Source organism: Alligator sinensis, unplaced genomic scaffold (genome assembly GCF_000455745.1).
Source record: "Alligator sinensis unplaced genomic scaffold, ASM45574v1 scaffold564_1, whole genome shotgun sequence".
In the NCBI taxonomy this organism is placed as follows: Eukaryota; Metazoa; Chordata; order Crocodylia; family Alligatoridae; genus Alligator; species Alligator sinensis.
Genome location: NW_005842328.1, coordinates 408,500 through 433,118, shown reverse-complemented (window position 1 = coordinate 433,118; position 24,619 = coordinate 408,500).

Here is a 24,619-nt window from a genome sequence, read left to right as displayed (position 1 = left end):
CCCACCGCTCTTTCCTGCCTATCCAGGGGGTCAGACTTGATGATCTATTGAGGTCCCTTCTGACCCTAACATCTATGAATCTATGACGGACATGTGAGGCAGAAGCCTGGAGGGACATAAGGGAGAAGCAGTGTATACTACCCGCAGCTAGACCCTTTCCTCCATAAATGCTGCGTTTATAGTGTGAGCGATGGATCAGATTGTAATCTGGTCCTTCCTTCCATCGCATGTCCTTGTAAAAAGGTATCTAGAAGAATTAGAAGATTCATGGGGATTTGATAGGGCTATCCCATGAATGCTTTTGCTATGGTCTTGGACTTCTAACTTCTGAAATGTCAACCATGTGCATTCGAGTCTGCACCACCCCAGCCCCACATTGTAAACTGGTGAAGTGCAGCTGCACGCTAGTGGAACTGACTTACAAAAGCTGAGGGTCTGGCTTTCTTTGGGCCTAGATTTCCAAGACTGGGTGCTTGACATCTTCCTTCTCCCATATAGCTAGAGTTATAATATATGACACATATCCTGCTTCGTATGTGTATGCACGAGAAAGAGGATGCCTATATGAAATTTCCTTCTAGGTGTGAAACTCCAGCTTCCTCATTCAAGTTCTCCAGCACCATTTTGAACATTTCCAGCATCTTGCTAATCGTTTTCCTTCAATTCATGCTCCCAATTAACCTTGCATACTTCCTTTAATCCAGTAAACTGCACTTTCCACCATTTACATTTTTTATCTTACTAATTGCATTTTTTCATCTCCATCTTTTGATTTCAAATCTAATTATATTGTTATCACTGGCACCTAAATGGTGTAAAATAACCAGGTTATTGATAAATTCTGTTCATTACTAAATTAAAATGTGCCTTATCATTGTTTAACATCCTGATATGGAAAGCAGCCATTAGTTGGCTATGTAACAGTTCAGAGTTGCCAAAAGCTTGGTTTACTAAATGTCTCATATGAAGACATTCTTTCCGGCCTTCTTTAATTTCTTTAAATGTAAATCAGCCTTATTCTTGCCCACCTTTTTTTTTTTCAAAGCACATGCCCTGGAGGAAGAGCACAGACAGATATAACATTCACTTCCATGATGTCACTGCTTAAAGTGTTCCACAATAAAATTGTACATTTGGAGGGTGGAGGGTGCCTGAAAAACACTTTGGTAACCATGATCAAGAGCTTGAAGTCAGATATGCTAGCTGAACTGGAGCAAATGCTGGAAATGACAAAAACAGTTAGTTATTTGATGCACACTTTAGTTTTTTCCTGTAACAGTAAACACTATTGTCTCCCAAACTCTGAATGATAATACACAGCCCCCCCCCCCCCCCCACACACACACACACTTTTGTGCTCTGTGACAGATGAATGAGCTAAGTGCTAACTTCAATCTATATTGGTAGCAGGAGTGACTCAATGGAAGGTCATGCTATGGGCTGAGTTTATGAGATAATGTTAACAGAATAGTTTGAAATGACCTTTACTGGCAAAGCCTATTTGTATGCCAGTGCCCTTTACTCCAGGGAAGAAACACATTACAAGACCCATAGGTTAGAACCTGAAGCCAGAAACAGTCAAAGCTGAAGAAAGGGACATCTTTCTACCAGCAAGATGCTGGCACTGGATTTGTGACCCAGATACTTTGTCCTGGATAGACCCAACCCCTCAGACCGACCACAACTTTTCCATTTGATAATAGGTGAATTTTATTGATACACAGTGACAGCAGATAAGAATAATGCAGGCAAAGCAAATGGATTCTATAACCATCAGTCCTAGAGCTGTCACAGAGAGAAGGTATGTCTGGCCAGCATGCGAGATTTACCCTGAGGGTTTTTTTTTTTAAAATGTCAGATGTCATCAGCCTGGAGATCAAAGGCCAAAGCCCACCCCCGCAAATGGGTGGGTAAGATGGGCTGGTGGTGTGTAGGGGTGTGCAAAGCAGGCCATATTCAATTCAGATATGGCGCAAATTGGGGACAGTGATTCGATTAATTGATTCGGATCACTGCCCTCGATTTGATTTGGTCAAATCCAAATCTGAAGAGTCGATGCTGATTTGGAGAATCAGCGATTCAACCATAAACATAGCTTTAAATGTTTTTTTTTTTCCTACATACCTTAAAGTACCAGGCATGGCTTGTGAATGCTGTGATGTTGGGGAGGATGGCGCATCCCACAGGAGCACGGGGGGTGGGGGAGGTGCATGCTCGGCGGTGAACCTGGAAGTGAACCAGAAGTACTCCTGGTCCAGTTCTGGGTCTGCCAGGGAGCGCACTGGGGAGCGCCCCGCACCCTCCTCCAGCTCAGCAATTGGCTGCAGGGGGACCCTGGGTCACCCTCCAGACCCAAGAGGCACCAGTTGCTGAGCTGGGAGGGCGTGGGGGGGGGGCATTGCACCCCTTAGCAGACCCAGAAGTGGATCAGAAGTGCTTCTGTTCCTCTTCCGGGTTTGCTTCTGAACGCTCTGGGGAGCCCCCTATGCTGCTGTGGGACAATCCATCTCCTCCACCATCATGGCATTCATGAGCCGCCTGCTACCTAGAGGTATGTAGAAAAAACATTTAAAGCTGTGTCTACGCCCAAATCACTGAATCATTCCAAATCTCTCAAGGTGGTGCTGGGCAGAAAAGGGCTCTTCCTATTTGCTGATGATCTCCCCTGATGAATTTGTAGGCAACCACCACGTCCCCCCTCAGCCTCCTCTTGCTGAGGCTGAACAGGTTCAGGTCCCTCAGTCTCTGCTCGTAGGGCCTGTCCTGCTGCCCTCTCACCAAACAGGTGGCCCTCCTCTGAACCCTCTCCAGGCTGGCTATATCCCTTTTGAAGTGCAGAGCCCAGTACTGGACGCAGTACTCCAACTGCAGCCTGACCAGAGTCACATAGAGGGGGAGGATCACCTCCTTGGACCTGCTTGAGACGAACACTTTGGATGCATGACAAGGTACGGCTGGCCTTGCTGGCTGTGGTCGGGCACTGGCGGCTCATGTTCATCTTGAAGTCAATAACGACTCCAAGATCCCTTTCCGCCTCTGTGCTTTCAAGAGGGGGACTCCCCAGCCTGTATGTATGCTGTGGATTCATTCTCCCAAGGTGCAGCACCCTGCATTTATCTACGTTGAAACCCATCCTTGTCTTATCTGCCCACTTTTGTAGTCTGTCTAAATCTATTTGCAGCCTCTCTCTCCCTTCAAGTGTGTCCACCTCGCCCCACATCTTAGTGTCATCAGCAAACTTGGACAGCGTGCTTTTCACCCCCTCGTCCAAGTCCCTGATGACAATGTTAAACAGTGCGGGCCCGAGGACCAAGCCCTGGGGGACCCCACTGCTCACATCTCACCAGGTTGAGTACGACCCTCCCACCACTACTCTCTGGGTGCGCCCCATCAGCCAGTTTTTTACCCATCCAACTGTGCAGGCATCAATGCCGCAGTCACTTAATTTATTGATGAGGATGGGGTGAGAGACAGTGTCAAAGGCCTTCTTAAAGTCTAGAAAGACTATGTCCACAGCGACACCATCATCCAAGGATTTAGTTACCTGGTCATAAAAGACAATCAGGTTGGTCAGGCAGGACCTACCTTTGATGAACCCATGCTGATTGCCCCTGAGCATGATCTTTCCTGCTGGCCTTCCACAGATGTTCTCCTTGATGATTTTCTCCAAGATCTTCCTGAGGACCGAGGTGAGGCTTATGGGTCTATAGTTACTTGGGTCTTCCTTCCTCCCTTTCTTAAAAATGGGGAGCACATTAGCTAGTTTTCAATCCCCCAACACCTGCCCAGATGACCACAAATGCTCATACAGCCAGGCCAAGGGCTCCGCGATGACCCCTGCCAGCTCCCTCAACACCCTTGGGTGGAGGGCATCTGGACCTGTAGATTTAAAAATGTCCAACCCTTCCAGAAGATCCCTAACTATAGCTGCACTGACCGAAGGCCTGACAGAGCTATCTCTGAGATTGTCCCTACCTCTGGCAGGAGGGATGTCCCGGTTCCTGTTTAAGAAAACAGGCAAAGAAACTGTTAAAAATATCATCTTTTTCATCTGGCATAGCCGCAAGGTTACCATTTAAGTCTTGCAGGGGCCCTACATTGCCTGGTGCCCTCTTCTAGCTCCCAATGTACTTGAAAAAGGACTTTTTGTTGTCCTTAATCCTGGACGCTAGCCTGAATTCCATTTCTGCCTTGGCCTTCCTAATAGCCCACCTACACTCCTGGGCCGAGGAGGAGTACTCCTCCTTGGTGATAGCTCCTCCCTTCCACTGGTTGCACGCCCCCCTTTTAGTCCTCAGGCATTGCTGAATGGCCTTGCTGAGGCAAGGGGGTTTCTGAGCGCTCTTACCCCACTTTCTTCTCTCAGGGAGTGTTACCCTTTGGGCCTGGAGGATCGCCCACTTAAGGTACGACCATCCCTCATGGACTCCAATCTCTACCTTCTGGGCCCTCAGTGCCTCCCCCACTAATCTCCGAAGCTCATTGAAGTTGGCCTTTCTGAAGTCAAGGGCTTTAGTCTTGCTGTAAGCCCTTGACACCCTGCGCTCACTGTGTTCACTCCTTTGAAGTGTACTTCATGGGCCATTACTTGAATCATAGAAAATTAGGGTTGGAAGGGAGCTCAGGAGGACACATATAGTCCAACCCCCTGCTCAAAGCAGGACCAGCCTCAACTACATCATCCCAGCCAAAGCTTTGTCTACCTGGGTCTTAAACACCTCCAAGGAAGAAGATTCCACAACTCTCTGGGTAACCTGCTCCACGGCTTTACTACACTCCTTATGCAAGAGTTTTTCCTACCCCTTGCTCTGGATTTGATGGAGTTTTTCAGATACTGATACAACTTTGCTCCTCTATGATCTTTCATGCAACCAAGTGATCTTCCAAGTCGCATAACTAATAGCCACCTCATGCCTGAAAATGCTAGGAAGACAACTGAAAAAAAGATCAGAAGTCTCCAAGTTACATACTGAGTGTTGAGTTAAAAACTCCTTTGCAACTCCAGCTCAGACATATTCAAGTAAGGTCAATATTGCATAGACTATACAAGCTGATCTAACAAGCCTCACAAATCATTTAAATCAAATTCCAAGTCACAAAGCCATCCACAATTGCATGCATAAAGCTTTTGACACAAGAGACAAGGCCCCTAGTTTTCAATAAGTGCAAGTTACATTTAAAAAGTGTCCCAGTTGATTCTGATGGGGTCACCTCAGGTTTACAGTACAGTAGAGAAGAGCTTTAGAAAATGTGGAAACATTTGATTCACTTACGCATAGTAATAAGACAGTGGGAGTGCGAGGAGAGCTTTTGCTTGCAAAATGAGTGGCATGAGAAACAGAGTTACATATCATCTCCATAAGAACGAAATTGAACCGGACATTCATGTTACAGAACAAAACTGACTAATTCAATGAAGAAAAGAGAGGGCAGCTGCCTGGAAAATACATTCAGTGATTGCTATATTACACAAGACAGGAACATACTCATGATACAGGGGCAGAGTTGGGGTTTTGCCAATCTTCAAAGTAAAAATGTTTAGAAGGCAAGAAGGGCCAATGTCAATGTTAGCACCATTCTGTTGAAGTGACTGAAGTTATGCAGGTGATGAATTTAGTCCCAGGAGCCCAAAGCCATCCAAAGATTAAAATCTTGGCTGAGGCAGAAATGGAGGAAGACAATGCAAACCCTGCAACAACACCGGTCTCTGCCAGTTGAATGGTAACTGATCTCAAGTTTGCAAACAAGACTTCTGAGATAAATCTGGGATGTCTACAAATGTCATTCCTCTTATGAGATCACACAGTAGGAATAAAGCACATTTCCATGTATCACAGACTTTATGTCATTACCTCCAGTAGAAACCCACTTCACGTCATTGTGTGTATTGACTGAACCAAACCCAGGATGTTGAATTGCCTATTCTGGTGGTTTCCAGGCAGATCATGTATTTCAATTACCAGCCATTTCTTTTTTCTTTCTTAATCCTTGCAACAAGAGACCCCTGTCTGATTTTCATATGGCAGGCTTCCGATTTCCTTCCTTTTTCCTTGTGATAGCTGCTTCTCAATTGTGATATATCAAATGAAAGAGAGCAGAAGCAGCCATGCTTTCTAATGTGACCTTTAGTATGGTACAAAGAGCAGTTCTTTCTTTCTTTTTTTCTTTCTTTTCCTTTCCCCTATCTGTCTGAGATTGGAGCAGAAGGGTTATAGGCCAGATGAACTGAAATGTCTTTTTTCAGGGCTTAAGGACTTCAGCACTCACTTTGTGGATCCATTGGTTTGAGAGAAATAAGTGAAACATTATAGACTAAAATATATAGCACAATGCAGGTAGAAACCATGCTGCAGGAATGATGGGAAATAAGGGCTTGGTCTTCCTTGAGGCAAAAGTCAATGATTATCCTAATTTCAATGGAATGACATCAAATTGCACCTGCTACTTAATAAGGCCTGTTAGACTGTCAAGTTCATTTTAGGCACAGTGCAAACTTATATCTGTTAGAGAGATACAAAGATCATTTAAAAGGTCCAGGACTCCATGATTCTCTAATGCAGTGTCATTAAATGCAAAGAAAAAAATCTTAGCAGCAAACGAACTTAATCTTGACAGAGCAGGGCATTCTGAAAAGGTTTCATGGCACTGACTCAGCCCACATGTGCACAAGTAATGCTGTCTGTGTTTGAGTTAATACAGACTGTGCAGGGCAGAGAGCATGCAACATGGCTGAGCCGCGCCAACATTGCAGTAGGAACCTTGCACTAGACCCTTGGCTGGGGTGGCTCTGGCTGACTTCAGCATCGCTACACCACTTTACACCATCTGGCCCTTCAGCTTCTAGAATGTCCTGACTTGCAGACAAATGCCAAGGGTTTTTTTCCCTCTCTTTAAAACAGATGAAAGATCCTTTACTTTATAAATCAGAATATATCATTCTCTGTAGCTGTCCTTAGATTGTCCTGAGAGCCCTAAACTCCCACAAATCTGGGTAGATTAAGCATGGTTCACAGAGCCTGAAACAATTGCAATACCTCAGCACTACCCAGGCAGCTACCCAGAAGCAGAGCTATAGTATCCATTCCTATTAACCAAGAGCTTTGCAGTTTTAAATACAAATGATGTTTTTTTTTTTTTTTTAATATTTCCTCTCTGAGTGGTCATTCAGTAGGGCTGTGCGAAGCTTCAATTGCTGATTCAATTTGGTGGAAATTTGGCCCAATTCGGCAGCCAAATCTCCTAATCAGAATCAAATCAGGAAACCCTTTGAATCTCTCTGAATCTCTCCAAATTGATTCAGAGGCTTCCGATTTGATTTGGAGAGATTAATGATTTGGACATAGACACAACTTTAAATGTTTTTTTCTACATACCTCAAGGTACTAGGCGGCTCATGAACACTGAGATGTTGGGGTGGATGGAGCGCCCCCCAGGAGCTTGGGGGGCTCCCTAGTGCACTTGGTGGCGGACCACTTCCAGGTCTGCTGTGGAGGCCAGGGCAGGGTCTGGGGTGTGAAACTACAAAGTTGGGCAATGCGCAGAGGAAAGCAGTCTGGCATTTACATGATGCTGCCGGGAAACTGCTAAGTTTGTCTCTGTTGGCAGGAGGATTGCCAAAGGAAGAGAGTGCAGAGCAGGTGTATGCAGGTGATGGGCCTCAAATCCTTCTTGTTTTCTCTCTTTACCCTTTTTTGCACTGTGCTCCTGACAGGAAGTGAAAGGACATGCATGCTTCATTCTTGTGCCTCACATTGTGTTTCATTCTTGGTCTCACATGTGTCTAGAGCATGTACAGGTCTGCAGGTTATAGCCATATTGGTTTAGAGGAAAAAGCAATCAAGACTCATGGTAGAGGTGATATCTTTTATTAAACCAACTAGATTTTTGAAAAAAAAAAATCTTTAATTGCAAGCTTTCGGGCACGCACACCCTTCATCAGGCATCTGAGAAAAGATTGTAAAAGTTCTCCTGGGTAGAAATGAAAGTTCATATTTCATAGGGGAGTTCAAGGTATGGTAAAATCTCCTGATTGGAAAAGTTAATTTTATATGCAGATTAGAACTTTTACAATCTTTTCTCCGATGCCTGATGAAGGGTGTTTGTGCCTGAAAGCTTGCCATTAAAGCCTTTTTAATTTTTGGCAAAAATCTAGTTGGTTTAATAAAAGATATCGCCTCTCTCACAAGTCCCTATAGCATATACAGGCACAAGACATACCATTATAAGACATATCTTTACTGTGTTCTACAAAAGCACTGGAAGAGGCTACCTAGAGAGGTTGTAGACTCTCCATCCTTTCAGGTTTTTAAGACCTGGGTAGATAAAGCCTTGGCTGGGATGATGTAGTTGGGGCTGGTCCTGCTTGAAGTAGGGGGTTGGACTAGATGTGACCTCCTGAGGTCCCTTCCAGCCCTCGTTGTCTATGATCCCATGTTTGTTGTGTCAGCTATACCCCATGCATATTTGGTCTCAGTCCTTTCATCCTAGTGTGAGGAAATCTGGCTCTGCGCTGATATTTGGGATGGGCTGGGAGGAAGGTTCCAAATCTACCTTTCTACAGCCGCAGTTGCTGCCTGTTTATGGTTGCCTACACAGAGAATTGTGGGCCTACCTCAGTAATCCTTCACTTGTGCACCAGAAATTGTGGGACTGGTAGCATTAACCACCGTGCAAGCATGGGAAGCTTCACAATACCGTCATCCTTTTGCCTGGCCAGACATAGCCCTGCAAGGCACCAGGGGACTCTCAGTCCTTTCCAGATATTTCAGACTCAGGGCTGGCTTCATGATGGACACACTTTCTACCCTTAACTAAAATAATCACCCTTGTTTGCACTGGAGCAACCCTTCCATATCCCCACTGAGACAAGGAGCCAGCAGCAATAAGCCCTGTAGAAATACATCTTCAGATATGGCCCTGTCTCAAAGAGCTGACAGTGCAACCAGCCTAAACATCGAAGGAAAGAAGTACCATGATCACCACCGTGCCACTGAGAAAGTCAGCCACAGCAGAAGACACAAGCACGCTGCTTGTGCAGGAGCAGGCCTGTTGACTTCAGGCTATTCACACAAGCCAAGTACTTTGCTAAACAAAATGCAATGGGACTTGCTAAAGTCCACGCACAGTCCATGATAAAGACAAGACTTGGCCCAGGTCTTCTGAGACCCCATCCTGTGTCTTGGCAGCTTTTTACTCGAGCTTCATTCCAGTTTGAACTTTATTTCTCCAGAGCTAAAGGAGAAGTGACATAATGTTCTGGGCCATCCTGCTTATCTGCACAATATCAGATTAACAGACTTGCTTCTAACCTCTTGTTGAAGGGGCTTTTCGGTACACCTTTTGCTCCCCATGGAGTATGGTTTACAGTGTGCTTCCAATAAGAGTGGAAAAATGCATTTGCTTTTTATGGCCACTATATAAAACTTAAAATTTACAATGCTATTGCAAATGGAAATCAGAGTTGGTGACAAAAAGGCATTATGATTCCGTGGAAACTATCACTCTGTTTAGGTAGCTGGGGCATTACCAGGCTGAAAAGGACATTTACAGAAACAGACAAATGGTTTTCCATTGCACCCGCCTGGCACTATTTATGACATACACTTTGCTCATGCTGGCAGGGCGCCACTTGGGGTGTGTTAATTTTAGCAGCAAGGACACTAAAGAGCATGCAAACGGTGTTAATACTATAGTGTCTCAGGGTCCTTTGTTACTTTTAATTTTCTTTTCACAGTCCTCTTCATGTTCTGAGGAGAGAGGAGATGAATCATAGGTCTAGGAAAAATAATAACCCCATGATCAACCTCCTAGAAAGATGGAGCACCAGGTTGCCTGCTGGTAGGAATGAGTGAAACTCTACAGAAGTCAATGGTTGCTCCAGCTGATACCAACAGAGGGTTTGGCCCAAAGTGTTGTGGCTGGCTCTTGTCTATTGGTGGCTTGATTTTACTGCCAGAGGTGCCAAATATCTATAACATCCACTGGGCATTGGAACATAGAACTACTGCCCTCCTCTTGGTTTCTAACTAGAAAATGGGCCAGGTTACTGGGGGTTTTTTCAGCTGTAGCTCTTCCCAAAAGCTCTGTGAATCAGCTAAGGCATTCTCTATATTTCTGTAGTGGGTGAGTGGAAAGGCTTTTTTAAGAAGCTACCCAGATGAGACAATGTTCTTCACTGCCCACTTCTTGGTCACGTATAGCCCTGTGTTTTCCCCATGTTCCCTCCTTTGCAGACCCCTGAACCCACCGGCAAGACCATGACCCTCTCCACTTTCAACTTGATCTTCAAACCCCACTTGTCCCATGCTGTATACAGCAATTTTGCTGCTTATCACACCTATTTCCTTTCCTTTTCCTCTGTTGTTAGACTGTGAGCCCCTCAGAACAAGGACTGTCCCTTCTTTTCCATATGAAGTGAGTTGAGCACATTGTGGGTACTACCACACACAAGCAGGGATGGTGGGGACATCTCTCTTCGTAAAATGGTTTAACTCTTTAGTTGTTTCCTGCTAGCAATGATGATTCATCTAATGCATCGTAAACACCAAGAAAATGACAGTGATGCCATTACCTAGCCAGAATGCATCTAGTGTCCAAATAAATCTGGTTTTGTTTTCCCTTTGGGGATCCCTTAACCTATGATGTTGCATTGCATTTTTGGGGGTAGAGTGACTAACAGTGAATCATAGCAATGGATGGAAATGGCACGGCCTGGACATTCACAAGGTGTTTTGTGACAAAACTACCTTCCTGCCAAGTTCTATTTTTTAATGCAGCAGCCTTCAGAACCATTCATTTTAAGAATAGCAGAGTGGGATCAAAGTTTTGAGCATAATGACAATGTCAGTGTAGTTTATGAAAACATAACAATGTAAGAAATGGCATCTGGTAAGGCCATCATGCATGTAATGTATGGTTAGCTTCAATGATTCCTCCAAGTTTTGCTCTCTTTGTAATGTATGGGTGGCAGTATGCCACTCAAAGCAAGTAGAAGCATTCAGCTGCCTTGAATATAAAGTGGAGAATACACCATGCTTCACCGGGCAGACCAGTGGCACGTGAATTTTGATGCAGATGCCCAGAGGAAATCCTGCTGATAAGCAATGTCAGGTGAACAACCTAAGGAATCCATAAAGGAGGGATTATTCCTGCAGAATATATTTGCATTTATACCAGCAAATCCAGGCAGCTACCCAGAAGCAGAGCTATGGTATCCACACCTATTAACAAAGAACTTTGTAGTTTTAAATACAAATGGTGTCTTTAAAAAAAAAAATCCTCCCTGGGTGATCATTCAGTGTCGTCTCCAAGGTGGTTGAACTGCAGTCTCATATCATCTGACTTCCTCTGGTCCTTTACCTAATGGGAAAGCTAATGGAGGAAAAACAAAAGGAAGGAATAGAGCATTAGGGTAGAGAGGTCATCATCCAACCTGCTCACTCAAAGAGATGTTTCAAAGGAAGCAAGGTTTATCACACTTGATGTCCTTTTACATGCTCTGCTTGTGAATGCCATTTGGGAGCTGGAAGTCTAACGTGTAGACACAAGCCCACTAAACATCACCTCCTTTCTTCTCCCCTCTCCCAGAAAGTCCCTCTATGGATCTGGCCCTAAGGGACTGGGAAACCAGCAGAGCAAGGAACTGAACTGAGGTACCTGGATCCCAGACTGATATGGCAACTTCTGGACCATCTATCTGCTTTAAAATGGTCAAAATCCACTTCTCTGGGATAGATTCTTCTGTGACATGTGATGTTTTGGCTGAGTTAGCCAATGAGTGTTAGTGTCAGCCATGTATATATTATTTCTTTAAATATAGCTTCACCATAATATTGTCCTTGCCCCCTTTTGAAGATGGCACTTAGGTGTATCAACAGGATGAATGAAGAACATGATGTGCTTGGGTGAGAGGGAGTGTCTCTCTCTACTCTGACACTACTCTCTTCCATTGGAAGAACCCTGACCCTGGAAAGCCAGGTATAAGGCAGTGGGGAAGGGGATGATATGACTTCCCAACAGCCATTTTGAATCAGTGGTGCAATCTGGGAGACTGGGGCTGAAAAGATTTCGCTGAGGGGTTCGTGGTTGGAGGTGAACATACAGGTGTCTTACACATGCAATATACCACTTTGAAATTTGGGCCTTAATATGGCATGCAGAACATGGTATATTCCATTCTGTAGGCCTGTAAGATGTCTTGATGTAACCAATGCCATTTTTTTAACAGACACCACAAGCTGCCAGCGAAGCAAGCACAGAGGCAACCAAAAACAACTGTTATAGGCAAAATAAAATGTAGATAGCTATAAAATGTGGGAAACCAAGATAGACTAGAGAAGCAAAACAAGCCCAAAGATGGCTCAGTAGGTGAGAAGTAAGTTAAAAGGAAACAGGCTGAGAGTGACAGATTGATGAGGAAATAACTGCTGTGGAAGGTAATTGGTGAGGATCTATACTGTGGCTATATATGGAAGGTACAGAAAAGGACTGTAAAAGGGTATAAAAGCTTAAGGAAAAAACTTATTTTTGGGGAGCTGTTACCAAGCAAGAAGAGAGCATGCCAGGCCAAACTGCTATCTCCAGTGCTATGACAATGCCTGGTCAGCTGAGTCATCATGCATCTTTTGGAAGGTCTGCATAAGAATACCTTTGCAGATGTCTGGGGTTTTGCTTGGGTAGTGATATTGCTTAAGTGTTCAATGAATTAGGATCTGAGACTGAAATAATCTCACTGATCATTTCATCCCATTCAGCCCACCCCTTAATCAAAATTAAGTGCTAGGCTCCTATGATTCTAGTTCCTACTACCGAAGTGGACAGGCCTAGTAAATTCTCTGTGTGCTGCAATCCTCGAATATCTAGCATATGCCCACAGCACGTGGTTATAGAGAAGCATTGATCCCTCATTGGGGCCTGTAGATATTTGCATAACACAAATAAATAAATAATAAATGTCACTTTCCCTGCTTTTACTTGAATTTAGGGGTTTTATTTTAGTTCACAGTGCCCACATTTCATGGAAAGAGTACGAAAATGAAGAATATAAAAAAAATTGTAGAGCCCTTTAAAGCATTCCCATGGCTGATTTTTTTTTTTTTTTAATATCTGATGACAGAAAATCTTTCTATACTAAAGTATGATTAGCAAAACACAGCCTAGCTCTCCAAGCAGGGTCTTATTGGTAGGAAAAACTCATTAATGTCATTCAAATAAATTGGTGTGAAATACGATGATCCCAAGCAGCACAATTATTTACAGTTGCAAATCAGAAATAATACAGTGAAGATATATGAGGCGACAATTAGGGAATATGTCTGCAGGTATACAAGGAGATATCTTTCAGCTTTTGCTGCACAAAATGAATATTTTATTGCTGGTGTATGTGTCTAATTGAATAACGAGGATTGTAACACTCTTTTACAGGTGCAGCAGCAATGGAGTTTTCAGCTAAATATAGAAGTAATTCCCCAGAAGTAGACCTAATATAATGAGAGGTTTTGTTTTTTGCAAAGTACAGGAGATTCTTTAGTTTGATTGCAAATCTGTGGTGGTGCCCTGTGGATTACACTGATGGATATCCAATTTTTTTTTTTTTTTTTATGGGGCTTAGTCTTGCATGGCTCAACATGCAAAAAAACAGCCTTAAAATTGCAAAGTGAAAAAGTGAGGCACCAAATGGGGTGCAGAAGAGCCCGATTCTGTATCAGCCTATGCTCTGTGTGGCGGGGTTCTGAGTGATTAATCAATTTTCTCCCTGGGGACTTTCCTGCCACGTCTTGATTTAATATAATAAAGAGAAAGTAAATTCCCCAGAGACATATAGGTTAGTCAATCACTTCACTCAGAAAGTAAAGGTGAATTGTTTTTTGGTTTTTTTTGTGGTGTTCCCTGTAAATCTCTAGCAGCAGCTAGATAACCGACCGGCTGACATCCATGCTGCCTCCCCATTCCCTTAGGCTCCCTGCCTGTAGGTCAGCTCCTTAATAACATTCTTTTCTCCACCGATTGTCCCAACATCCTTCCTCCAGGGGTCATCGCAATTGTTGGTCTCTATGAAGGTAAATACCACTTCTTTCCTCACATCTTCCTGATTGGTTCTCACCATGGTTTTATCCTCATCCACTGAGTCCGACTCTGCCATTTCTCCATTTGACAGTTTCTCCACCATCTCTTCCTTTGTGCTGACTTCCCTCACCATTCCTCTCTGTCTCTCATGGTGACTCAGGGGGCAAGGAACTGCTCACCTCCTAGTCCTTTTATTTGTTGCCAACTGCCAGGTCAATCATGCAGTTCTAATGATTTCCTGGTGTGCTACCACCTAAGCCAAACCTTGTGAGAAATTTCCCTTGCCCCATCTTTGACTTGTGTTCCTTTTACTGCTCGTCCGCCAAGCCCCTTCAACCTCCCCTTAGGAACAGAGTTAATCCCTGTTACAATCTGCTCTCCAGACATCTCCATGCCTCACTGCTAGGGTAAGTCTAATGGGAGGAGATTAAGGTGACAGTCACAATGGCAGTGATTGAGTTTAACCCCATGTCCTGTCATAAGCATGCATTGTCTACTTAGGGTGACATTGTATTCTTCTCTGGACACCTACATCTTCTTTTTCACTTTGTGCCTTCAGAATAAGGGCAAGGGAGCACAAAGGAGTCAGGGAATATTCCCACCTGGTGCAGATCTCTCCTCCTGGTGCCTGCCCTTCCTTGCTTACATTCACTCATAAATGTCATTTATGCTGATACAAAGTGCATTGAGCTGTTTGCCAGACACTCTCTCTACAGCTCAGGATAGGGAAGTCTTTCCACTGACTTCAAAGTTTCAAAATAGGCAGAATCAGGACCATCATTCTGAGTTCTTTGGATAATTCATCTGGTCTGAAGTGATTGAGAAAACTGCCTCCTCCTCCTGCTTCAATTCCTTTTCTGCTACCCCTCTCCGTGTTTTCACCATAACTCTGCTTAATGAATCTGGCACTCTCTCCCCTTAGTAAACCTTAAAGGTTTTGCTTTTGCAGAGGTTTTACTTTCCAACACAACACTAGAATTTAAACTGAGTGATTGGAAGTCCTCCACTCTGGAAGGATGGCAGGGTGAGTTAGAATAGGTTGGCTATTTGAGATTTTATTTTCCTTGTTAACCATGGATCTCAGAAAAAGGGCTAGACAGGACCTTAGGAGATTGCCTAGTCCAGGTCCCTGCCTCAAGGTAGGGTCAACTTACCTAAATAATTTCTGATTAGATATTTGTCTATCCTGCTCTTCAAAACCTTCAGTCATGGAGATGCCACAATCTCACAAAATAATATATGCCCATGATCTGTTATCCTTACAGTTGAGAAGCATTTCCTAATACCTAGGCTAAATGTCCCTGGTTGCAGTTTGTCTGTTACTTCTTGTCCTATCCTTACAGAACATGGAGGACTGTTTATAACCATTTTTATAGCCATTTTAGAATCCCTAAAACCTTTAGACTTTAAATTAAAATTTGACATGATCAGGAGACTGAACCAAAAGCTGTGCATCATTTTTAAAGAAAATGCCTTCAACGAAATGTTGATGAATTTGTCATAATGTGATGGGATTAAAACATTTGGCTTTAACAGTGGTCTGTACTTGCTTCAAAACTAAACAGCTTTGCCCTGGGTTTACCTATCAGTGTTATAGGCTCTTACTGAAGGACAAAATCTTCTTCTATTAATGTTATTGCTTAATTATACCATAAAGCCCCCTGGCAGTACTTTGAACATCAATACCCACTAGTACAGTTTCTGTGAAAGCTAGTTTCACAGAACAACCTAGTATAAGTCTATAGTTACTGTTAAATGACAGCATTTAGTGCATTTATAGCTAGCATAGTGCAATACATGTTCCATCAAATTCTTGGAATCAACCAAGGCTCCATGATCATGAGTATATCTAGGGGGAAAAAAACAACAACTATATCAGGAGGTTATGATTAGTACACATGCCATTGTCATATCAGTCATTTTACAGTCACAACCTAATAAACTGCTGCAAAATTTGTCATTTTAAAGTCAGATTAGTTCAGATTCCTGTTGTAATGTTATCAAATCTCATAGCTTAGTCATAATGTTCAGGCTTTATCCCTGAAATGGATTGCAGTTTTGGATTTGTTTGCTTTCTGACGGGTGGGTTAGCCAAATAAGTTTTCATACACATCCTGGATATAGGTATTTTTATATGAATTTTAAAGGGCAGTAAGAGAAAGAGCAAGAAAAGAAAAGACTCCTTATCTGAATAAAGTAATAGACACTGGATTCATGACATAATTGTTTTTGGAACCTATGGATTTGTAATCCAGCTAATTCCAAAAACTCATTACAAATCAAAGGACGTAATGCATCTGTATATCCTTGTTTGTACACGTAAATACCGAATATGTTAGGAAGTCAACATATGTTAGAGTGCACAGCAATCTGTTACGGCAGTAATTTCATTGCTTGCTGCACTACAGAGGGTTGTGCTATAATATTGCTCATTATGATGGATGTGCTTTATTTTGTTCAAGCAGTCATGGTAAAATATTTGGCTAATGTTTTCATTGCATGCCATCTGTGTGGGCAGCAAGGTTGTCCAACAACACTTGAAATGTCACCATTTCAAATAAGCATTTAATTGAAATTTAATTAGACAGATCTTCCTATTAATTAAATACCAGCTGATTAATTAAGCATATTCTGATCTATAATAGCAATGGTGCAGATTCTGACACGCTTATCCATGATGAATAACAACCTTGCTCCTGGAGCATTCCCATTGAAAGGGACATGGCTAGGTAGGTTTAGCTTGGAGAGAAGGTGGTTAAGGAGAAATGTGGTAGCAGGTTTCCAGATTTAAACAGCTGTCATAAAGAAGATGGAGAAAAAATGTTCTTCCCTGCCACAGGGGAGGACATGAGGCAATGGATTTGTACTAGAGCAAAGCAGATTTAGCCAAAACTTCAGCTAAATGAAGAACTTCTCCACTCCTAAGACCAGTTTCTATACCAACTGCTGAGGGGAATTGCAGAATCTCCTTCACTGGAGGTTTTCAAGAAGAGGCTGGATGAGCATCCATCTGGGATGGTTTCAATGCAGTGCCTGATGCACCTAGGCAAGACGCTGGCATAGGTGACTACAAAGGTCCCTTCCAGGCTAATCATGCTATGAATCTATGCCTGAATAAAAAGACAATGTGTGTCCCTACTTTCCCAAAGCATGATAAAGGTTGTAAAGTTAAAAACGCAAAGTAAAGAAATGCACTGGCAAGCTTAATTCAGTTCTTTTCTGTGTACATATGATAAAGGTCTTTAACTATCTGCTTACAGACCAGGGTTTCCACAGGACCGTTACATCATTTACTGTGCGACTCCAAGCACTGTTTAAAACACGCCATACAAACCTTGCACCGACTGTGCAATTATTAAGATCCAGAAGGTTTTTCTTGCTCCCCTTAACTACAATATCTGAGTGTTTCTGGAATGGCAATCTAAAATCTTCTTCGTGTTTCTTTAAAATAAGGAGCTATTAGTGTTCCCATTTTATAGTTAGAAGAATGAGGTGCAGAGAGAGAGAGAGAGACCAGAATTGTGAGTAATATCCACTAATTTTGGGGTACCCAGTCTGGGTCATCTGAGACTTGATTTTTCAAAGTTTATAACATTTGTATGATGCTTTTATAGCAGGGTTAAGGGTCTAGTTAATGCTAGTTAAAGTTAGTTTATTTTAACCCTTGAAAACGGCTCAAATATCCATGTGCTTACTTGGGCTGTCTTGGAAATTGTCTCTCTTAGGTATATATACAATTTATTTTTAAACTCATGCAGCACCCGTACACCAAGCATTCAAGATCTGCCTTTGGTAAGCATCACAGACCGTGCACTGGGGGTATGAGTTGCTCTCTGCTTGCTGTCTCCAGAGGTGCCTGCTAGAAGTTTTGCCCTGAGAGCAAAGCTTCTGATTTAAGAGCCAATATTGGAAAGAGCTCTAAAACCCACGTGCAGCCTCAGATTTTACTTTAGAAGTTTTGTCAAGGAAAATAGCATTAATTAAATAGAAGCAAGATGAAAGACTCTAATAAACAGCAGCATTAGGGCACTGCTATCCTGCCGCATGCTCCTTGCCCATTTCATGAAGAATGAGTGAGTAGGAGAAAAAAAAATAAAGCAAATCACTGCAATTCTAATCAGCGGCATCAAGATCAAAAGGATTGCCGAGATTCAGGAAATGCCTCCAAGCCAGAGGACTGAGCCAAGCTTGACATTGGTCAGTGTGGCATGAGGACACCATCATCAGAAAAAACAAACATTCGAATATTTTTGTCTAGAAGTCCCCCAGGCATAGCCTGCCACTAGGGCATTGATTCCAATAATCAAAATGCCTTAAATCCAGATGGTTTTGGAAGCTGGCATGCTAGAGCAGCGGCATGACTAAAGTTCCCGGCATTAATTTGGATTCCTTTGATCCTTGGGTTCCTATATTATGGTCCACCACAGTATGATGCCATGTTACTGGCCATAATACTTGGTGTTGCTGCTGGCTATAGAAGCTGATGTGCCTTCATCCCTCTAGACCACAAGGCTATTAAGCTCAAGCAGACCTTTGACACTGACAATATTAATATGCAACATACTCTAAAATCCCCATGTAAAATGGAAATAAATGGACATAAGAAGGGCACAGCAGGTCAAGGTATCCTTCTATTGTACTTGGGCATCAATCTGTAGTCAAGTGGTCTCTACATACCGTCCATGTTTAATTGAATTACATATAAACTTTTATATCATGTTTATCAGCATGGAGTCAGAGCATCTGCCAGTATGGCAGTAAGCAACTTGCCATGTGTTTTTCTTCAATTCTCTCCCCTCATCTCCCAGTCCCATGACTCAGAGGGGAGTACAACATGAAGATTTTGAAGTAACGTAGTATCATAGTACTTAGGGTTGGAAGGGACTTAAACATCATTGGGTCCGACCCCCTGCTCTGGGCAGAAACAGGTGCCTGGATCATATCACCCCAGCCAAATATCTGTCCAGCCTCCTCTTGAAGACCCCCAAGGTAGAAGAGAGCACCACCTCCCTTGGAACCCAGTCCAGAGCCTGGCAGCCTGGAACAGAGCATCCCCCCAATTCCCACTGCTATCCCCTGGTGAGTTTGTAAATGGCCACCAGATCCCCTCTCAGCCTTCTCTTATGGAGGCTGAATAGGTTCAGGCCCTTTTGCCTCTCCTTGTAGGGCCTGCCCTGCTGCCCCCTGACCATTCAAGTGGCCCTCCTCTGAACCCTGTCAATGCTAGCCACGTCCCTCTTGCTGTGCAGCGCCCAGAACTGGACGCAGTACTCCAACTGTGTCCTAATCAATGCCTCATGGAGGGGGAGGATCACCTCCTTGGACCTGCTTGTGATGCATCTGTAGATGCTCGACAAGTTGTGGTTAGTTTACTGACTGCTTCCTTGCATTGGTGGTTCATGTTCATCCTGGAGTCAACAGTGACTCCAAGATCCCTTTCTGCCATCATGTTGACAAGAAGGGTGTTCCCAGCCTATAGGTGTGTTGCTGGTTCCTTCTCCCTAGATGCAGCACCTTGCACTTGTCTGTGTTGAACTCCATCCTATTCTCATCAGCCCACCACTGTAGCCTGCCTAGATCTAGCTGGATTCTGACCCTCCCCTACAGCGTGCCCACCTTGCCCCACAACTTGGTGTCATCAGTGAATTTGGACAGCGTGCTTTCCATGCCCACATCCAGAATGCTGATAAAGATGTTGAACAGTACAGGCCCCAGGACAAAGCCCTGGGGGACTCCACTGCCCACATCCCTCCAACTCGAAAACGACCCATCCACCACCACTCTCTGGGTGTGACCATCTAGCCAATTTGCCACACATCTGACTGAGTAGGCATCAATGCCTGTCACCAAGTTTTTTTTAAGATAATGTGGTGGGAAACCATGTCAAAGGCCTTCTTAAAGTCCAAGAAGATGACATCCACCCCGAAACCCTCATCCAGGGACTTTGTGACCTGATCACAAAAAGAAACCAGGTTAGTCAGGCATGGCCTGCCCTCAGTGAAGCCATGTTGGTTGCCCCTGAGCATTACCTCTCCTGATGGGCCCTTGGAGACGTGCTTCTTGATAAGTGCTTACATTGTGCCATGAAGAGAGGCATGACAGCATTTTAGGAGCTTAGATGATCCTAAGATATGGACTGAATTGCCCAGTTTGTACTATACATTTAATCAAAAGGGACAACGTTGTGGCAAACTTTCCTATATGATTTCCTTTGCCCATCAGCATCACCTCTGCCTGGCTTTGGTTCATCTTCAACCAGCCATGCGTCATCCATAGTCTTGACTTCATCCAAGTCCTGGCCCACCTTGATCCAATATGATAAAGATCTTCTTGAAACAAGTTGATTTTAAATCCAGGTGCAAGATCAGATTGCCTTGAAAGCTGGTATTCTGCACCCAGAGCTTTAGCAGACTTTGGGAAAGGGGGAAAGAGAATAGGCAGCAAGATGAAATAGCTCTCTGAGCTATTGTGCCAGGCTTTATTCATATCTCTGGGGTGTCCTTATTCTTCTGAGAACATCTCCTAGAGTTGAAGGGCTCTTGGCATCCTTGTATTTTCCCCTGACAGCTCCACCTGGTTATGGGGTCCTCATAACTGACCACTTCCCCACTTCACTTCCTGCCCACCCCTTCCAGTCCAGAGTGGCTGAGTGGCAGTGAAGGATCTTAGGGGACTACTTTGTGTCTCCTATGACATGACCAGCCCTGCTGGTTGGTAGCAACATCCAGTGGCTGGCTAGCTTATCCCCACACCAGCTCTTCTGCACTACCGCCCTGTGCCTCACCTGCCATGCCTTGAAGGAATAACTACTCTACAAGAGGCTCCCTCAGCCTTAGAGGGGTATTTTTTCTTTGGGCCACTTGGCTCCACTCTTTATACTTGTCTAGACCTCAGCCCTTTTGGTATTGCCCTACTTTGGCTGCTACCTTCAGCTCTAGGATCACTTATTCTGGCCTTGGCTTCTTGGGAGCAGCTGCACAGATGGGGGTTTAAACCCGATGGTCTAGGTTATGGACCCTCCCCCAAGCCCTCTGGCCTCAAAGGGCTTAAATTCTCTCCTTCTGTCTCTTTATGGCCCTCTTGCCTGATAGGGGCTAAATTTGCAGGGCACTTTAAGGTGCTTGCAATGTGGGGGAATTAATTGAAAAAACAAACCCTCTTCACTTTTACCCACTGGGTCTCCCCTTACTGTACCTCCAGATACCACCTGGCCCACCTGGGAGCTCTGCCTCCTTCCCAAGCAGGTCTAGCATGTCCTCTGTAGCCTGAGGGCAAGACTTATTTCCCCATGCCCATCGGCTTCTGGCCAGCCAGACTGATCATCAGATCTGAGCACAGGGATTGCTCATTAGTCTCTGCAGCCCTGCCAGCCGCCTGCCTTGGGGTTACAATCCCTTCTGAGTTCTGCCCCTTCTTGGGGCAGGGCTACGGGTTACTGCAGGGACCTGATCTCTCCAGGTTATGCTTGGTCATCAGAGGCCCAGGTCCCTCTGGGAAGTCATGTGCCACTATACTTCAACCCTCTGAAAATGAACAGCTAAAGTAGGCAACAGCCTCACTCACACCTGACCCCTTCCCTAATCAGAGGCAGCTGGCTCATAGGACCAGTAGTGCTGTCATGCTAATAATAGAAGTAAAGTCAGGCATCTACCATTTTTAACCAGGTTCATATTTATGTTATGGTATCCTGTAGGGCCCTTCTGCAAAGGTTTAAAAGCAGTGATAAGAAAGAGAGACAGTTTCCTTTAAGAACCTTTCAAGAAGATTCATTCTGTAGGGGTTTCATTTCCCATTCAGGATGCCTGTGTTCAGAAGCATGATTGAAGAGGACAAAAATATGTAAATTATGGCCCCAAACCCCTTGAAAACAAAGAAAAGGAGATTTTGCAAGTAATTAAAATGTGCACTTCTGATTCTCACAACAAACAGTTCTTAATTGCCCTGATTGTGCTGACTAGGCTTCGTGGGTAAGGGCTTGGCTGGTCAGTACCCAATTAGCACTCAAATAAATCACCGAGCTGTCTAAGTAATGGGAATGAACCTTCCGTTTTCACAATTCAGGCCCGGCGAGTCCCAGCCCAGCCCTAGGGACTCTATTCCTTTGCCATCTTTCTCCATTTTGCTGAGGTGTTTGCCAGCAATTCAATAACATTTGACCATGGGGCTCTCATCAACCTTCGCTTTCCGTCACTTTAATGCTTGCCGAGGTCATTAAAGATGAAGTCAGCAAGGCCGAGGGAAACTGAGCCTGAGTTTGTCAGCAGTTAATTAGCACGCACTCTATACAAGGTTACTCGTTAAGCTGGGGAGCTCACTCAAGAGTCTCCTGTGCCGTCACTGGCTCTGTTGTGTAGGCTTTGCCCGGATGTACAGTGCACACTAAAATATCTTCTCCGCTAGCTTTGCATTTATATTTAGGGGAATATTAATCTCTTAAACCAGGTCAAATACCTAGCAAACTTTAACAGGACCACATATTAAAATAGATCGGAGATTATGTGCGCTGTGTTATTAACTAGAGGATGCTATTATTATATGGCTTCTGGAAGGATTTAGAAGCCCCCAGATCAGTTCAGCGGTCACTGTGCTAGGTGCTGTACAGGCACAGAATGTAATTCTCCCCGGCCTGAAGAGCTTTCAATCTAAATAGACATGATGGGCACAAGGTAGGGAAGCAGGAAAGGATCATTAGCTTTCTCATACAGCTAAGCAGCACTGACAAGTTACTTCACCAAAGTCAGCAGGGAGGTTTGGCACAGATGGAATTGAACTGGAAGTGTTGAACTTCAGATCGGATGTTAGTAGCACTGTCCTTTATCCACTGGACAGTGTTTGATCACCTGCCCTTTAATCCAAGGTCTGCTCCTTTCCACCATATACCTTGGGGTTTAGCTCCTTTTCCATTCCACCTAATCCTCTAAAGAAGTACCACTAGTTTCAGTGAAAGGCAAACCGGAATAACAAAGGAACGGTAAAGGCACTTGCTTTAAGAATATTGCTCTCCATTCTGGCATAGTTGATACTGGAGATGCTGGGAAAAAAATACAATTTTGCAAGGTGCTTTTAGTAAAAGGAAGCAAGAATGACAGAGAGGAAAACAAACGCCAAAACCATTGTGTGTCCTTTTGAACTGGAGTGGCTATTTCTGAGGCTTTTGGTTTAGACTCTTCAAGAGGAACCAGGAGCGGTACAAATGTCATGCTCCCTTTTATCGCTGATAAAGTGTATGAAGGCTGCACTCTTGAAAGCTCCTCAAAAACGTGAGGTTCAAAGAAGAATGAAAGTAGCAGAAGATCTGAGTCGTATGATAGCAGAGTGCTTTTCTATTTAATATAGACATTTATACCACACTCATCACCATAATAGATCGATGCCTTCTAAGAGTACGTGAAGGTTCACGGCTACAGGCTGTCCCTATATAAATACTAGAGTCTCTGTATACCTTGATTTTTTTTCTTAGGGCTGAAAGTTGTGGAAGAGAAAATTTGGGGCCTCATTGGCAGCTTTCTTTGAAAAGATGGGAACCTGTTTGCTGCTCAGGGTAGGTAGGCTATTCCTGCATAATAACATCTCCTGTGGGTAGACTTGATGGCTAAAATCCTCCCCTAGTGTAAATGCGGGTAAATCCAGAGACAAAAATGGAGCCGCATCCACTGGTATCTCTGAAGATCCTGCTGCACATGTCCCTTTACATTGGTAGTAAATTAGTAACTGTCTGTGTTATGCAGCATCGCCTTATTTAATTTCCCCTAATGAATTGCCCATCTACTTATGAGCCATTAAAAAAATGAATTCATTTTTATCATTTGACCAGCTGTAAGGCTAGTTAATAAATAAATGGATAAATAATGCCCCCTTTTTTCCCCCAAAAAAGTATACTGGTGTTTTTCAGTGTGTTCAGAAATATGCAGACTGGCTAATGACACTGTGGCAATGCATTTAAATCCAGGTCAATTTGGAATGTTTTTAAATTCAGGCTTTAGAAAATGACACAAAAAGCTGATGAAATTCAGGGTGAGGTGGGGGGTGATCTTGCCTCCTTCCTTCCTCCTTTCCATCTGTCTTTTTCTCTCTCTGTCTTTCAAACAAATGCAACTTGTGCAGAGGAAAGAAGTGAATAAGTGGACGTGACACCACTGGAAATGTCGGAGCCATTAATGAAATACTGGATCTGGCTTCTGCTGCCCATGTGAGTGAGTCTTATCCATCAAACAGTGACTGTCACCACTCTATAAAAGCGCTACCCTTCAGAAAGCTGTCGGAGATGCTTCTGTCTCTGATTAATTTAGGTTTCATCCTGTGATAGCGTAATTCACAAATGTTATAGTTTCAGGCAATTCCTATCTTGTTGAATTCCCCACACATCACTCTGAAACAGGATGCTGTATACCTTAGGGAAATAACTAAAGATTAAAGATAAGATAAAGCCACAAAGTTCAGAGACAGATTAAGACCCAAATCTTTGATTGCTTAGTTGTGGAGGTATGTGAGTTCTGGTTCAGCTCTTTATTTGGAAAGCTCCTAGCCAGGAGGCTGCAGTTGGGCTCAGAAACTC